The 6,000-nt window shown below is 39.4% G+C and overlaps 1 long non-coding RNA gene across 1 annotated transcript in view; it reads right to left on the reverse strand.

Moving 5' to 3' along the window:
• LOC141110144 (uncharacterized) overlaps positions 1 to 4,465 on the reverse strand; it is a 137,858-nt gene extending 133,393 nt beyond the window's left edge. Inside the window, exon 1 of the long non-coding RNA XR_012236247.1 lies at positions 4,402 to 4,465. This is a non-coding gene — a long non-coding RNA (uncharacterized lncRNA). The remainder of the gene's footprint in view (positions 1 to 4,401) is intronic.
• Between the last annotated feature and the right edge of the window lie 1,535 nt (positions 4,466 to 6,000).

Here is a 6,000-nt window from a genome sequence, read left to right on the forward strand (position 1 = left end):
CAGCATAAGATGCCTTTTGAAGGTGACTCCAAAAAACCTTATTTAGATTGATAGGTGCTTTTGTGTTGCAACCTTTGCAATGTGCAGGGTGCCCACAAAAAAGAGGATGGAAACTAGTGCTAGTGACATGTGTAAGGATAATTGTCCTCAGTTTTCATACACTGGTTTGTTCCTTATATATGGAAAAAAAAGCATGGGTGTTTGACCCTCTGTTGCAACATCCCAATTAAATGAACATACAATGATGAAACAAAGTTTTATATGAAGAAATTTGCAAAATATACAAAATACAATCCCACTGTGAAAGAAGGATGTGCAAAAAACAAACTGAAAAATCTTAGTCCATTAATACGATAAACAAAGTGACTTGTGCTCTCAAACAGTGTCTGGTGCTATGCAAGGTTAATGCCATTTGTAGTGCTGGTGATCTTATCCATGCTCGTAATGAAATTGCACTCACCAGATGGCCTTACCCCCCCCAGGGGTACTGCGCAGCCACAGTTTATGCCACTGTATAGAACTCTGGAACCAGCTGAACGGTCTGTAAATTGCTAATGGCATTCTGCCAGGTTACCACATAGAAGAGAAAGGAATGCCCATAGCGTGATACCACTTTTAAATTGTTTATATATATATATATATATATATATATATATATATATATATATATATATATATATATATATATATATATTGGAGATATACTCACATTTTGATTAAAAATTACAAGCAAAGAGTTTAAATGATGCAGGCGCCGAGTAAACAAACATTTGCGCCCTTGACCTGAAGTGACGCAAAGACGTACTCTAACTCCATCCTACTCATTTCAACACTCAAGACATCATCTGGAGTGTCCATCTTGCTACACCTCCCGTCATTTTATTTATTTTTATTTATTTATTTATTTCAGGTACTTATATAGCGCCGTCAATTTACGCAGCGCTTTACATATATATATTATACATTCACATCAGTCCCTATACCCTCAAGGAGCTTACAATCTAAGGTCCCTAACTCACATTCATACCTATATTTTATAGTGTATAGTGTTCCTAATAGGCCTGCGCGCAAATCTACGGCGGCCATTTTTAATGAGATTTTGGAGACCGAAGTCCGTTCTGACGGCGGACATTTTTAATACGATTTTGAAGACCGATGTCTATGCTTTAGAAAGGATTAACAATCTAACTAGATGTGTGTGTATATGCCCTCATAATAAGTCTAATGCCATGTTGTATATTAAGTAAGAGAAAAACTATTTATTGTCAAATATACTTGATATTAAACATAACCTCTATGGTTTTTCATCCCATCAATAGCATATACATACATATGCATCTAGCTGCTCCAGAAAAGGTCATAATATTGAACCCACCAGATGTATAGTCAAAAAGACAGTTCTGTAATAGATGTGCATGTATAATAAAATCATCTTCTTGCATGCAATTTTGTTTTAAATGCAGGTACTACCGATATGGGATACTTTTTAGTACTTTGAGCAGGCAAGAAGGTATTAGTTGAATCAGGCTTCCTGTACAAATTTGAAACAAGGTGGAATCTGTTTGTACCATAAGACAAATGTCCAAAAATTTAATTTGTTCATTACGTTTAATAGTGAATTTTTAAGATTATGTTCATTACTATGCAATTCACACATGAGTTCTTTAAAGTGGAGCTCCAGGCCCCCCACCAAAAAACAAATATTGTAGTTGCTGACTTTTACTATTAGGGCACTGTCCAGGGATTCCCGCAGTGTTCGCACCCAAGCCTATTATTGAATCGCTCTTGGGTGCTTGTGCCGCAGTCTTGGGTAAGGGGAACTGGCAGGGAAGCCTCAGCCAATTTTCTACTGTGCATGCACAAATCGAACTGCCGGTCGAACTTCTGGCTGAGTTTGTCAGAACCAGTTATCCATCCCCCCCCCACAAGGTGCCAAATGTGGCAGTGGGGGGGGGGGGGGGGGGAGGCAGACAAGCGGAACTTCCCCTTTTAGGTGGAGCTCCGTTTTAAGTTCTTGTCTTCTTCCAGCCCAAATCAAGAAAATGTTATTGTGTACCTGCACCACATAAAAATGTGGTGCCGGTACCACAGTGACTCCAGATCACCGATAAACAGCCTGTAGGTACACGTTTGCATACAGTGGGGGCACACTGCGTCCCCATTGCCACCTCCTGCACCTGGAGGAACTGGGAGAAAAACATTCCTAGGGAGAATAGGTACTGTCTCTTTCCTGATGGAATTTCCCAATTAATTCTTCTCTCTTTGCATGTGGGATGGAGCACCTCTACATCCATAGTAACAAACTAAGCCTTAGCTGGTATATATTCGCCTTTGATTGCTCTAAACCTATCCTGCGTGTCTTGAATATAGGAAGGGAGAGCTGTTATGTGGCTGTAGACAGTCATCTACCATATGACTGGCTCTCTCCATTAAATTGCATATTCCAGATACTATGGGGCAGCTAGGGGGCATAATCAGGCTTTTGTGAGTTTTGGGTAACGCGTAGAAGGTTGGAATTTTTGGATGCTGTACTTTACCTAAATTCATTGTTTCTTGATTGTTAATTCCCTGCTCATAGGCCTGGTTCAACATAATATAAAACACCTGTTGAAACTGTGTGACAACTGATTGATCAATAGGCTGATGCCATGCTGGGTTTGTCAAAATCCTAAGACACAAATCCTTATAGCCTGTACGATCCATAACCACCATATTGCCTCATTTGTCCTAGGGTTTCACAACAATGTGAGTTTTTTTTTTTCTAAATGCATAAAGACCACAATATTGGCATGAATATAGATTTTTTTTTTTGACTGATTGCCTAGTATTGGTAAAAGCTCAATCTTATGTTTTTGCCTGGGTTTGCTCATCGGGATTACCCTCCTCCCATATGGAGATCAAATCTTTCAATGCCCTAATATCATTGATGGTAAAATTATTCCAAACTTCCAGGTCTTCTATCCCTTACTTTCTGGTAAGGTGTTTTCTCCTTGGAGTACATTAACCCCTTCCTGCCGACCGTACGCATATATGTGGCGTCACAGAGGTGTCTTTTTCTCCATGGGGCCGCATATTTGCGTATCTCTTTGTGCTAGGAGCATGCCGCACAGCGTGCTCCCAGCAAAGAGACCAGGCTCTCACCAACAATCGGGACCTGGGACACCTGATCAATGTGATGGCCTCGAATTGGCTATCAATATAATCAGTCACGTGAGCCCGTCCCGTGTTTACTTACTTTTCTGAATGGAGAAGAAGATACACTGTATCTTCCTCTTCTTGCAGGAGATGAAGCTGTAAATAAAAAAAAGTGTGTAAAAATAACAAAAAAAAAATCAAGGTTTGCCAGGATTAGGGTTAAGGTTGGGTCAAAGGTCACAGTCAGCATGATATTTTGGGTAGAAATAAAAAAAAGTTTAAATTTATATCCTTGGTGTGTTTTTAGGCAGGGTAGAAAAAAATGCAAAATGCGCACCATTGTTTCTGGGCCCTGTTACTAACATACACATATGTGGTTTTACTGTGATCGGCAGAAGCAGGAGAATGTATTTTTTGTTGTTCTTTGGTGGTAAATTATGGTCATAGCAAGAAATATACAGCTAAATGTAAAAAATATATATTTTTACTATTTTGGGCCCTTTCATAATAAAAAAAAATCCAGAGATATTCGTTACCATTTTATCACCAAAGTAAAGCCCAATTTGTCATGAAAAAACAAGGTATAATCCACCTGGATACACACAGTCGTTGTGATGTTATGTATGGTTTTACTAACGCATGTCAAAGTTGCAAAATTGTGCTTGGGCATTAACATTTATTTTACCTTTTAGGCAGGAAGAGGTTTAAGTGAAAAGTGAACTTCCTTGCAAATAAATACAAATCTTGAATAGCTTGGGAAAAAACCTCAAACTTAATTTCAACACCGTTAACTCATCTTCAGTTAGAAAATATGAAATTAAATTAATTGTAACTCATTCTGCTCTAAATCCATCTGATCACATACTGATCCAAATGGCTTGACTTTCTGTGATCCTTATGTTGGGGGATGATCCCCCCCCAAAAGGACCAATGCCTGGGGTTTAACATCCCTCTATCCTATGATTAATACTTGTTTGCTGATTGCCACCACCTAGATTTACAAGTGAAGCAGTTTGAGGTAAATGAGTAGTGTTCATGTTTACTGATTCCCCGATGTACCAAGTGATTGAGAGAAAGTGAATTGTTCTATATATTGGTGGGACCCTCCAAACTGTATGGGGGTACCCAAATTTTGAGTAGAAGCCTGCGTCAGTGGCACCCGGGGGCCTAGCCCTACTATATTAGGTGTGCCAAATTGTCTGATCTGATGTTACTGGTGTTTTGACCTTTTGACTTGTGTTTAATGTAATCTATACCCACCACTACCTTTAAATTTTCTTCTGACTGTGTGTTCTGTGACAGGTTCTTGAGATTCTGCCATATGCTGTGAAGAAACAGAAGAGAGGGAGGAAAGGTCATTATCGGATTCAGTACCTTTTTATGTGTAGATTTATTTTTCTGATAACACCATACCTCATGAGTTCTAGGTATATGTGTTGTGTGCCATTTGTATACTTGGCCATTGTTGTAAGCCAACAAATCCCTAATTAATATTTTATTTTTATTCACTATGATTTTCCTGTTGTAATTTTCTATTCTTGTACTTCTTTCTGTTCTAAGTATGGCATTTTTGCATCTGTTGTATTTGGCCATCACGATTGGTAACCTTCTTAAGATAATTCCCTTTCAGCATACACATCATTTCCAAGGAGCAACGCTGTAATTTGGTTATAGACAAAGTATACATATATAAAGTAGACATATGTACTTATCTCAACTAATAAAAATTAAGTATCTAGATCCAGGGTTCTTGGATCCAAATCTGGGATGTTCCCCTGCACCTTGTGCATGAGTCCGCCCCACAGAAATTGCCCGTTGGTACACAAAAGAAACAAACACTATTTGATGAACAATAAATCAAAAGATACAGTGCCTTGAAAAAGAATTCATACCCCCTTGAATGTTTCCTCATTTTGTCGTGTCACAACCAAAAATATAAATGTATTTTTTTGGGATTTTATGTGACAGACCAACACAAAGTGGCACATAATTATGAAGTTAAAGTCAAATTTTTTTAGAAATAAGTATCTGAAAAGTGTGGCGTGCATTTGTATTCAGCCCCCTTTACTCTTAATACCTCAATTAAAATCTAGTGGAACCAAATGCCTACAAAAGTCATCTAATTAGTAAATAGAGTCCACCTGTGTGTAATTTATTCTCAGTGTAAATACAGCTGTTCTGTGATGCCTTCAGAGGTTTTTAAGAACTCTTTCACACTGAGACGTTTTTCAGGCGTGTTTGGGCTAAAAATAGTGCCTGTAAAGCACCTGAAAAAGGCTCCCCTGCAGTCTCAGTGTGAAAGCCCAAGTGCTTTCACACTAAGGCGATGCGTTGGCAAGATGTTAAAAAAAACTCCTGCAAACAGCATCTTTGGAGCGGTGAAGGAGTGGTGTATACACACCGCTCCTAAAGCGCCCCTGCCCATTAAAATGAATGGGCAGCACCGGCAAAGTGCGATTTGCGGGTCCTTTTAACCCTTTTTTGGCTGCTAGCGGGGGTTAAAAGCACCCTGCTAGTGGCCGAAAACCTCCACAAAAACGGCAGTAAGGCGCTGCTAAAAATAGCGGCTCTTTACCGCCGATGCCTCGGTGTGAAAGCAGCCTTGGAGAACCTTAGTGAACAGACCGCATCATGAAGGCCAAGGAACACACCAGACAGGTCAGGGATAAAGTTGTGGAGAAGTTTAAAGCAGGGTTAGGTTATAAAAAATATCCCAAGCTTTGAACATCTCACAGAGCATTGTTCAATCCAAAATCCGAAAATGGAAAGAGTATGGCACAACTGCAAACCTACCAAGACATGGCTGTCCACCTAAACTGACAGGCCGGGCAAACATCGCATTAATCCAATAAGCAGCAAAGAGGC

The sequence above is a fragment of the Aquarana catesbeiana genome, linkage group LG10 (assembly GCF_042186555.1).
Source record: "Aquarana catesbeiana isolate 2022-GZ linkage group LG10, ASM4218655v1, whole genome shotgun sequence".
Taxonomy (NCBI): Eukaryota; Metazoa; Chordata; class Amphibia; order Anura; family Ranidae; genus Aquarana; species Aquarana catesbeiana.